The sequence below is a fragment of the Carassius auratus genome, chromosome 11, assembly GCF_003368295.1.
Source record: "Carassius auratus strain Wakin chromosome 11, ASM336829v1, whole genome shotgun sequence".
Lineage (NCBI taxonomy): Eukaryota > Metazoa > Chordata > Actinopteri > Cypriniformes > Cyprinidae > Carassius > Carassius auratus.
Genome location: NC_039253.1, coordinates 3,716,902 through 3,729,204, shown reverse-complemented (window position 1 = coordinate 3,729,204; position 12,303 = coordinate 3,716,902).

Genomic DNA, 12,303 nt, shown 5'->3' with positions numbered 1-12,303 from the left:
ACATCTGTAGATGTTCTCTAATTTATAGTTCTGGCAGAGGTATATGTTATTATAACAAAATAAAAGCAAAAATTTGGAATTTAACAGGATGAAGTAGACAAAATATTTTGCAGTGCACATAAGTGACATTAGATCTAACCTTGCGCTAAGCAGAGGCGTAATCAATTCATTATTATTTGTCATTGTAAACGCTTCTGTAATGTATGAGTCTTTAAAACTCTTATGATACAGCAAATATTATTTCAATTTATTATCTATTATTTTTGCATTTCACTGATATTGACATAAAAATAAAACATAATGATTTTTTATTTATTTATTTTTCTGGTGAAACTGCAGTAAGTAAATAAGACTGCACTATAACATTTAGTGGTTGATCGATATATATCGCCAAAGCCGATATATCGGTTGAAATTTGACTTTTTTATATATATATATATATATGATGTGTTCGAGGTGGGACTTTTATTTTGATTGTGCTGAGATCAGCAACACCTGAGCACACAGTGCTCACGCGCTCTCCCTCTTGTTTACTGTCTTTGTTAACAGTTCTATCTAATACAGATATAAGTCTATCTAATAATCAGATAGAACAGTTAAAAAAAAGGAATTAATGTATACAGAAAGTATTATAACAATTGCTTTTATATTATTAGTAATAGAAAGGCAAACATTGTAATACTTTCTCGTTTGCCGTCAGAATTAAGCAAATATGCATTTATATAATTTAAAAAAGTCTTTAAATGAATAATGAACATTTAATTTCACAAACTTTGCAAACTCAGTCGAATCAGCTGTGAGATCTTGTGAAGTGTGTATATCCAGCATGATCACGTGTTCTCTGTGTGACAGTCGGTCTGTGTTAATTTAACGCTTTAAACTTGTGATTTCAAATTATACTGCACTTTATGAATTAGCCCACTGTCATATTCATGTCATTTTCTCTGTGTGCTGTATGTAAAATTAGTCTCACCCTTGCTTTATTTTAAAAAAAAATATGATTCCCAATGCACACAAACTTCCCAGAATACTGAGTGTCCTTACTTTTTAATTATATTTTTATTAAATATTTATTTGTGAAAACTACTTTGTCATCTAAAGTATAACTATGTTTATTTTAAACATTTATTTTTTAATCCATTGTCAAATGATTTCAAATTTCTTAAATATTACTTTAAAAAAAAAATAATAATAGTAATTATATTGGCTATTGGCCAATAATTGACCACTAATGACAGTGTTTGCATTAAGAAATTACTAAGCTTTTTTACTTTCTGTATGGCTAGACTAATATGAGGCAGCCCATTTAAAATCTGAGCCATTTTACTTGAAGTTTGTCTTCAGAAAAAGTTAACTACACTATGTAACAATCTTCAAAAAAAATTAAAAATCATTTTGTTACACATTTTTTGAAATGTCTACCTTGTACAAACAAATAAATAGGTAATAGGATGTTAATGTAATGATTCAAATCATGAGAAAACTTAATGCAGAACTTTTCCATAATACTATTTTGAAAGATGAAATGAAACAATCAGGATTTGCAGTAACTGGCCATTTCTTGTGGTTGCGCAAATGCTGTAATAACTCATATTTAGAGTTTCTTTAGAATGCAAATCACCACATTTTATTTAATAAATACAGTAAATTTTATGTACGTTTACAGCGCTTAGATTTGTTCACATTCAAGTTTTGGCACTAAGTTTCATCACAAGTGTCTCACCAGGCAGAGTAAACATGCCTGAATATTCAACCACGAAATTTCATAATTAATTATTATACATTAAATAGAAAGTTTCTTTTTTTTCTTTTAGTTCTTGCAGCTTTTGTCAGTACCAAGACTGCGGTCAAGCCAGCCGCACTTCAGAAAAACACCGTCAAGCCAGCCGCGAGTGAAATTTATATGCGCGTGTATTACTATAATTACGGCAATAGCAGGAACAACAGAGAGGGAACGCGCTTTCAGAGCGCTTTTCATCTATACGTTCAGATTTGATCTATGACGACCTTTTTCGCCCATCTGCTCTAATATTCGTGTAACTTATTGTTTTCCTTGACTGCTCTGTATTACTATAATTTTCAGCCTTTCAAAGCATTACAATTATTAGTAGAAAACGGGATATGGGACATTCATTGATTTAGAAGACACTTTTTTATGATGAGAAAGAAGCAATTAAAGGTCAGTTCTTAAAGAAGACATCCCATACTATATCCATACCTCACATAAAACCATTTTACTGGAGACTTTTAGAGATATAGGATAATATTACACTTTACAAGTCTTTAAAGATCCCATTTCTAACAAGTAGAAAAAAAACAATGGTCAGTTCTTATAAGGGACTTCGCATACTATATGCAAACTTAATATCAAACCATTGTACAACAGCATTTTTGAGATATGGGACATTATTACACTTTAAAGGGTTATAAAGATCATATTTCTAATAAATAGAAAAAAACAATGGTCAGTTCTTATCAGGGACGTCCCATACTATATACACAAAAAAACATTTTGCTAAAGCATTTTTGAGATATGGGTCCATATGGCGATTAAGAGGGCTATAAAGACCCCTATAGCGGAGTACAAAACTTTTTATCCACAGGAAGAAGGAGGCGGAAACCGGCCATCAATCAAATAAGGCTTTTAATAACAAAATAAACACAAAACACTGCGACAGCCCTTCACGGACGACTGTCGCTTACAAACAAAAACCAAGTACAAACTAAAATCATGGCCTGGCCCTCTCTCGTTGTTCACTGTCGTCGCCCCCTCTTTTGTATCCTTCCATCTCCACCGCGGGACGCGAGACCGGTGAGTGGAGCAGGCGTCGCTCATTTCCAGTCACTCCACTGGCCTCATTCCGTTCTCATGGCTCGCGGCCCCGCCCCACTCATCACAACCCTATTTCTAATAAGTAGAAAAAAAACAAAGGTCAGTTCATATAAGGGACATCCCAAACTATATGCAAACCTCATATCAAACCATTTTACTGCAGCATTTTTGAGATATGCGTCCATATCGCGATTTAGAGGGCTATAAAGTCAACATTTCTAATAAGTAGAAAAAAACAAAGGTCAGTTCTTATCAGGGACATCACATACTATTTGCACCCTTCATATGAAACCATTTTACTGCAGCATTTTTGAGATATGGGACAATACAATAATTTAGAGGGCGATAAAGACACCATTTCTAATAAGTAGAAAAAAACAATAGTCTGTTCCTATAAGGGATTTCCCATACTATATGCACACCTCATATCAAAACCTTTTACTGCAGCATTTTTGACATATGGGTCCAAATGGTGATTTCGATGGCTATAAAGACACCATTTATAATAAGTAGAAAAAAACAATGGTCAGTTCTTATAAAGCACATGCCATACTATATGCACACCTCATATCAAAGCATTTTACTGCAGCATGTTTGAGATATGGGTCCATATGGCAATTTAGAGTGCTATAAAGACCCCATTTCTAATAAGTAGAAAAAAATAATAGTCAGTTCTCATCAGTGACGTCCCATACTATGAGCACATCTCATATCAAACCATTTTACTGCAGCTTTTTCCAGAAATGGGAAATTATTACACTTTAACGGGCTGTGAAGATCCCATTTCTAATAAGTAGAAAAAAACAATGGTCAGACCTTATAAAGGACATTCCATACTATATGCACAAATCATATCAAACCATTTTACTGCAGCATTTTTGAGATATGGGTCCATGTGGCAATTTAGAGGGCTATAAAGACAACATTTCTAATAAGTAGACAAAAACAATGGTCAGTTCTTATAAAGGACATGCCATACTATATGCACACCTCATATCAAACCATTTTACTGCAGCATTTTCGAGATATGGGACATTATTACACTTTAAAGGGCTATAAAGATCCCATTTCTAATAAGTAGATAAAAACAATGGTATGTTCCTATAAGGGATGTCCCATACTATATGCACACCTCATATCAAACCCTTTTACTGCAGCATTTTTGAGATATGGGTCCAAATGGTGATTTAGAGTGCTACAAAGACCCCATTTCTAATAAGTAGACAAAAACAATGGTCAGTTCTTATAAAGGACATGCCATACTATATGCACACCTCATATCAAACCATTTTACTGCAGCATTTTCGAGATATGGGACATTATTACACTTTAAAGGGCTATAAAGATCCCATTTCTAATAAGTAGAAAAAAACGAAAGTCAGTTCTTATCAGGGACATCCCATAATATATGCACACCTCATATCAAACCATTTTACTGCAGCATTTTCGAGATATGGGACATTATTACACTTTAAATGGCTGTAAAGATCCCATTTCTAATAAGTAGAAAAAAACAACAGTCAGTTCTTATCTGGGATGTCCCATACTATATGCACACATCATTTCAAACCATTTTACTGCAGCATTTTTCAGATATGGGACAATACAATGATTTAGAGGGCTATAAAGACACCATTTCTAATAAGTAGAAAAAAACAATAGTCAGTTCTTATCAGGGACGTCCCATACTATATGCACACCTCATATCAAACCATTTTACTGCAGCATTTTCAAGATACGGGACATTATTACTAGGGATGCACCGAAATGAAAATTCTTGGCCGAAACCGAAAACCGAAAAAGAGAAAACCAAGGCCGAAAACCGAAACCGAAACACCGAAAGAAAATATGCCAATTATTAGTACCGTTGCATTTATTGCTATGACCGTGTACTAACTTTACTAAAATTGAGACATTGCAATTGCATAAATTAATATTAAAGTTTCAAAGATAATTACAATTACATAACTTATTTAAAAAAAAAAACATAAAAAAACATAATTACAAATGATGCAAATATTTATTAAGCACATTGCAAAAATATTTGAGAGAGTGTATTTAAATAGGGCCAGGGCATAAATAAACATTTTTATCAAATTAAAGCAGAAATCTAGCAGAAAATCTAGCATAAATATGGCTACAATCTGATATTATGTATGTATATATGTTTGTGTGTGTGTGTGTGTGTATAGTAGCCTAAGAACAAAATTATTATTATTATTATTATTTGAGGCACTTTCTTGCAGAATTCCACTGAACATATCAGACAACGATGATGCATGCCACTCATCTGGTGCAGAGACCAGTCTTTTTTTCTGCGCTATGATCTGTCTCCTGCGCTTGGCGCTTCTCCGTCTCCACGCGGGTTCTCCGCATCCAGCGCGGCCTGGATCATTTCTCATGCGCGCTGCCTTATTTCCGCATCCAAGTAATGTTCTTTATAACGCGGATCAAGCACATTCGCGATGAAGTACAGAGGATCCGAAAAGATCTCAGTGAGACGTGTGCTCACAGACTTTATAAGACTGTACTTTTCTTTGTTTTTACTTCGTGGTCCGTCTTAATCTCTTTGTTAGGAGACGCTTTAGTGCTGCGAATAAAGGAATACGAAGAGAGAGAATGTTCTCACTGGTGTTAAGTGAATGTCGCGTGGAGCTCGTGGTCTGCGCTATGCTGGTGCACGTGCAGGTCGCGGTTTCTGTTTGCGTCATCACAACATTTCGGCCGTGCTGTTTCGGTGATAAAAGTCTATCGGCCGAAAACCGAAAAGGCCATTTTCGGCCGATAATTTTCGGTGGCCGAAATTTCGGTGCATCCCTAATTATTACACTTTAAATGGCTGTAAAGATCCCATTTCTAATAAGTAGAAAAAAACAATGGTCAGTTCTTATCAGGGATGTCCCATACTATATGCACACCTCATATCAAACAATTTTACTGCAGCATTTTCGAGATATGGGACATTATTACATTTTAAATGGCTGTAAAGATCCCATTTCTAATAAGTAGAAAAAAGCAACAGTCAGTTCTTATCAGGGATGTCCCATACTATATGCACACCTCATATCAAACCATTTTACTGCAGCATTTTCAAGATATGGGACATTATTACACTTTAAAGGGCTATAAAGATCCCATTTCTAATAAGTAGAAAAAAACAAAAGTCAGTTCTTATCAGGGACATCCCATACTATATGCACACCTCATATCAAACAATTTTACTGCAGCATTTTTGAGATATGGGTCCAAATGGTGATTTGGAGGGCTATAAAGACATAATTTCTAATAAGTAGAAAAAAACAATGGTCAGTTCTTATAAAGGACATGCCATACTATATGCACACCTCTTATCAAACCATTTTACTGCAGCATTTTCGAGATATGGGACATTATTACACTTTAAATGGCTGTAAAGATCCCATTTCTAATAAGTAGAAAAAAACAATGGTCTGTTCCTATAAGGGATGTCCCATACTATTTGCACACCTCATATCAAACCATTTTACTGCAGCATTTTTAAGATACGGGACATTATTACACTATAAAGGGCTGTAAAGATCCCATTTCTAATAAGTAGAAAAAAACAAAAGTCAGTTCTTATCATGGACATCCCATACTATATGCACACCTCTTATCAAACCACTTTACTGCAGCATTTTCGAGATATGGGACATTATTACACTTTAAATGGCTGTAAAGATCCCATTTCTAATAAGTAGAAAAAAGCAACAGTCAGTTCTTATCTGGGATGTCCCATACTATATGCACACCTCATTTCAAACCATTTTACTGCAGCATTTTTTCAGATATGGGACAATACAATGATTTAGAGGGCTATAAAGACACCATTTCTAATAAGTAGAAAAAAACAATAGTCAGTTCTTATCAGGGACGTCCCATACTATATGCACACCTCATATCAAACCATTTTACTGCAGCATTTTCAAGATACGGGACATTATTACACTTTAAATGGCTGTAAAGATCCCATTTCTAATAAGTAGAAAAAAACAATGGTCAGTTCTTATCAGGGATGTCCCATACTATATGCACACCTCATATCAAACCATTTTACTGCAGCATTTTCGAGATATGGGACATTATTACATTTTAAATGGCTGTAAAGATCCCATTTCTAATAAGTAGAAAAAAGCAACAGTCAGTTCTTATCAGGGATGTCCCATACTATATGCACACCTCATATCAAACCATTTTACTGCAGCATTTTCAAGATATGGGACATTATTACAATTTAAAGGGTCATAAAGATCCCATTTCTAATAAGTAGAAAAAAACAAAAATCAGTTCTTATCAGGGACATCCCATACTATATGCACACCTCATATCAAACCATTTTACTGTAGCATTTTCGAGATATGGGACATTATTACACTTTAAATGGCTGTAAAGATCCCATTTCTAATAAGTAGAAAAAAGCAACAGTCAGTTCTTATCAAGGATGTCCCATACTATATGCACACCTCATATCAAACCATTTTACTGCAGCATTTTTGAGATATGGGTCCAAATGGTGATTTGGAGGGCTATAAAGACATCATTTCTAATAAGTAGAAAAAAACAATGGTCAGTTCTTATAAAGGACATCCCATACTATATGCACACCTCATATCAAACCCTTTTACTGCAGCATTTTTGAGATATGGGACATTATTACACTTTAAAGGGCTATAAAGACCCCATTTCTAATAAGTAGAAAAAAACAATGGTCAGTTCTTATAAAGGATATGCCATACTATATGCACACCTCATATCAAACCATTTTATTGCAGCATTTTTGAGATATGGGTCCAAATGGTGATTTGGAGGGCTATAAAGACATAATTTCTAATAAGTAGAAAAAAACAATGGTCAGTTCTTATAAAGGACATGCCATACTATATGCACACCTCATATCAAACCATTTTACTGCAGCATTTTCGAGATATGGGACATTATTACACTTTAAATGGCTGTAAAGATCCCATTTCTAATAAGTAGAAAAAAACAATGGTCTGTTCCTATAAGGGACGTCCCATACTATTTGCACACCTCATATCAAACCATTTTACTGCAGCATTTTTAAGATACGGGACATTATTACACTATAAAGGGCTGTAAAGATACAATTTCTAATAAGTAGAAAAAAACAAAAGTCAGTTCTTATCATGGACATCCCATACTATATGCACACCTCATATCAAACCATTTTACTGCAGCATTTTTGAGATATGGGTCCAAATGGTGATTTGGAGGGCTATAAAGACATCATTTCTAATAAGTAGAAAAAAACAATGGTCAGTTCTTATAAAGGACATCCCATACTATATGCACACCTCATATCAAACCCTTTTACTGCAGCATTTTTGAGATATGGGACATTATTACACTTTAAAGGGCTATAAAGACCCCATTTCTAATAAGTAGAAAAAAACAATGGTCAGTTCTTATAAAGGATATGCCATACTATATGCACACCTCATATCAAACCATTTTATTGCAGCATTTTTGAGATATGGGTCCAAATGGTGATTTGGAGGGCTATAAAGACATAATTTCTAATAAGTAGAAAAAAACAATGGTCAGTTCTTATAAAGGACATGCCATACTATATGCACACCTCATATCAAACCATTTTACTGCAGCATTTTCGAGATATGGGACATTATTACACTTTAAATGGCTGTAAAGATCCCATTTCTAATAAGTAGAAAAAAACAATGGTCTGTTCCTATAAGGGACGTCCCATACTATTTGCACACCTCATATCAAACCATTTTACTGCAGCATTTTTAAGATACGGGACATTATTACACTATAAAGGGCTGTAAAGATACAATTTCTAATAAGTAGAAAAAAACAAAAGTCAGTTCTTATCATGGACGTCCCATACTATATGCACACCTCTTATCAAACCATTTTATTGCAGCATTTTCGAGATATGGGACATTATTACACTTTAAATGGCTGTAAAGATCCCATTTCTAATAAGTAGAAAAAAACAACAGTCAGTTCTTATCTGGGATGTCCCATACTATATGCACACCTCATATCAAACCATTTTACTGCAGCATTTTTCAGATATGGGACAATACAATGATTTAGAGGGCTATAAAGACACCATTTCTAATAAGTAGAAAAAAACAATAGTCAGTTCTTATCAGGGATGTCCCATACTATATGCACACCTCATATCAAACCATTTTACTGCAGCATTTTCAAGATATGGGACATTATTACACTTTAAAGGGCTATAAAGATCCCATTTGTAATAAGTAGAAAAAAAGAATAGTCAATTCTTATCAGGGACCTCCCATACTATATGCACACCTCATATCAAACCATTTTACTGCAGCATTTTCGAGATATGGGTCCAAATGGTGATTTGGAGGGCTATAAAGACGTAATTTCTAATAAGTAGAAAAAAACAATGGTCAGTTCTTATCAGGGACGTCCCATACTATATGCACACCTCATATCAAACCATTTTACTGCAGGACTTTTGAGATATGGGACATTATTACACTTTAACGGGCTTTAAAGATCCCATTTCTAATAAGTAGAAAAAAACAATGGTCAGTTCTCATAAGGGACATCCCATACTATATGCACACATAATGGATATAAATTGATTGATATAATTGATATATGAATTGATATAAAACCCAGTCTACTGCAACATTAATGAGATATGGACCTATATTGTGCTTTAAGGGGCTATAAAGATAAAGGGTATATTCACTTCAGAGGCTCATAGAGAAATGTAATGTTTTCTAAAATCTATGAGTAAATCCATGGAAAACATTTTACTGTATGGTTTTTTTAAGAGCTAGCAAGTATTTCACATATAGAGTTATAAAACATTACATTTATCTATTCCAATAATAATAATAATAATAAACAATTGTCATAAGGGACATCACCAAATATGTGCAGCCATTATAAAAAACATTTCAGTTTACCAATCTGGAACTGCATGCATTCAGAGTCAGTTCTGAGACTTTGCATAACTTTGAGACATGTAGAAATGTCAGCTTATAAAAGTAGAGGAAAACGATGCCCATTTCATGCAAGGCACCTCCTACTTTATTAGCACAGCTAAAATAAAATCTGGGTACTTTGGCAGTTTGGACTTACATGTATTCTAATTCAACAAAATGCTATTTAACTACATAAGTAGGAACACTTACTATTTTTAAAAGGCACACAATAATACTACCTTCGTGCAGAGTTCAGTGTCAATCCTGCTCCAGCAAACCTTTCTGTAACTATGAATTGTTCCTGACTCTTAATTAGATTAGGGGTTGGAACTGAAACTTTAAGTGAGATTTCCAGAAACAAGACTGGGGATACGCTATGATCCATTCATCCATTGAATGCAAGCTACTCTAAACTTTCACAGAGCAAAGACTCCATATTTGGTGTTTAGAAAGTGTGTGGAAGTATAGTGTGACAGACAAGTGTGTGTGACTTCATATTTGCTGAAAGAATAGGGAGTGCCTTGCATGCAAAGGCCATTATTTTTATCTACTGTATGTATTTACACCTGATGTTTATATAAACCTCAAACTGGGGAAAAATATCCCAGTCTATAATATATATATAAAGTAGCTCATATTCTATCAGCACAGATAGTCTGAAGTCTGATATATATATATATATATATATATATATATATATATATATATATATTATAATATATAATATATATATATATATATATATAATATTTTTAAATTTGGATGTATGCAACAAACTGCCAAAAGTACACAGACTTCAGATTATCTGTGCTGATAGAAATATGAGCTACTTTGTAAGAAAAGGCCATATTTCTTTTAAGTATTTGAAAAAACATTCTATAGGTTGCAAAAATTAGGAAATATTAAAATGTATTTGAAGTGTTTTGTTCTATATGAATGCATGCTTCTACAAAACTGCCACAGTACACAGACTTCACATTAGGTGTGCTTAAAATGTAGGAGGAACTTTAGAAGGAATGGCCTTTTTTTAAACTTATTTGAAATAGTTCTCAAAACTGGAGTTTCTGAGGATTTTTCTTGATTTTTAACCCCAAATTGCTATCGTAAAATATCTTTATACACCAAATACTTCAGTAAAATAGTTTTATATAAGGTGTGCTTGTGGGGATGTCCCATGTACTAACTGATCATTGTATTCTTCTACTTATTAGAAATGGGGTCTTTCTAGGCCTCTGAAACAGAATACCATTTTCAGAAAAACAGAAAAACATCTTTGCAAAATGCTAGAAATGCAGTAAAACTTTTTTATATAAGGTGTGAATATAGTATGGCACCTCCAATATACAAACTAAATATTGTTTTTTTTTTTCAACTTATTAGAAATGGGGGTTCCACTTTATATTGTGTCCCTAATACCTGTGTACTTAGTAATTAGTGTGTATGTAGTATGTAACCACAGTGTAAGTACACATTGGTACATAGTATCTATAGCTCTAATGTTTGTGTAACTACATTATTGTAATAACCCATTGAATGGTATGTGTAAGTACAAATGTGCAACAGGACATTGGTGATAAAATTATTGGTAAGAAAGTACAAATGTGTAACAGGACTAATAGGCAATATTCAATTTATTATGTAATTACCCCTATGTTACACTGCAGTGGCAAGTAAATTAGGCTTTACATATAAAATGTGGTTGGTGTCCACAATGTTGCACTTTAAATGAAGTCGACAGTTCCTGAGGAGTTACCATGTAAGTACACGGGTATTAAAGTGGTGCACCAACTCCTCCCACTTTACAGAACCCTAAACCCACCCATCTCCACCACCGATCAAATGGTTCAAATTACTCTTATACATATGTTGTTACAAATGTAGATTTACATGTCCTGTTATACATTTGTACTTGCACAAACCATTCTGAGGTTGTTACAAAAATATTATAGCCATGGATACTATATACCAATGTATACTTACACTGTGTTATATTACGTACACATGTATTACATTGTATATACACAGGTATTAAGAACACTTAAGATAATGTGGGAGCGACATGGGATATTTATAGCCCAAAGAATCACCATATAGTCCCATACTGAAAATGCTGCTGTAAAATGGTTTGATATGAGGTGCATATAGTATGGGACTCCCTAAAGGAGCTGACATTTGTTTTTCAACTTATTAAAATGTGGTCTCTAAATTACCATATGACCCATATCTCAAAATGCCTGCAAAATGGTTTGATATGAGGTGTGCATATAGTATGGGACGTCCCTGATAAGAACTGACTATTCTTTTTTCTACTTATTAGAAATTGGATCTTTATAGCCCTTTAAAGTGTAATAAGTGTCCCATATCTCAAAAATGCTGCAGTAAAAGGGTTTGATATAGGTGTGCATATTAGTATGGGATGTCCTTTATAAGAACTGACCATTGTTTTTTTCTACTTATTAGAAATGATGTCTTTATAGCCCTCCAAATCACCAT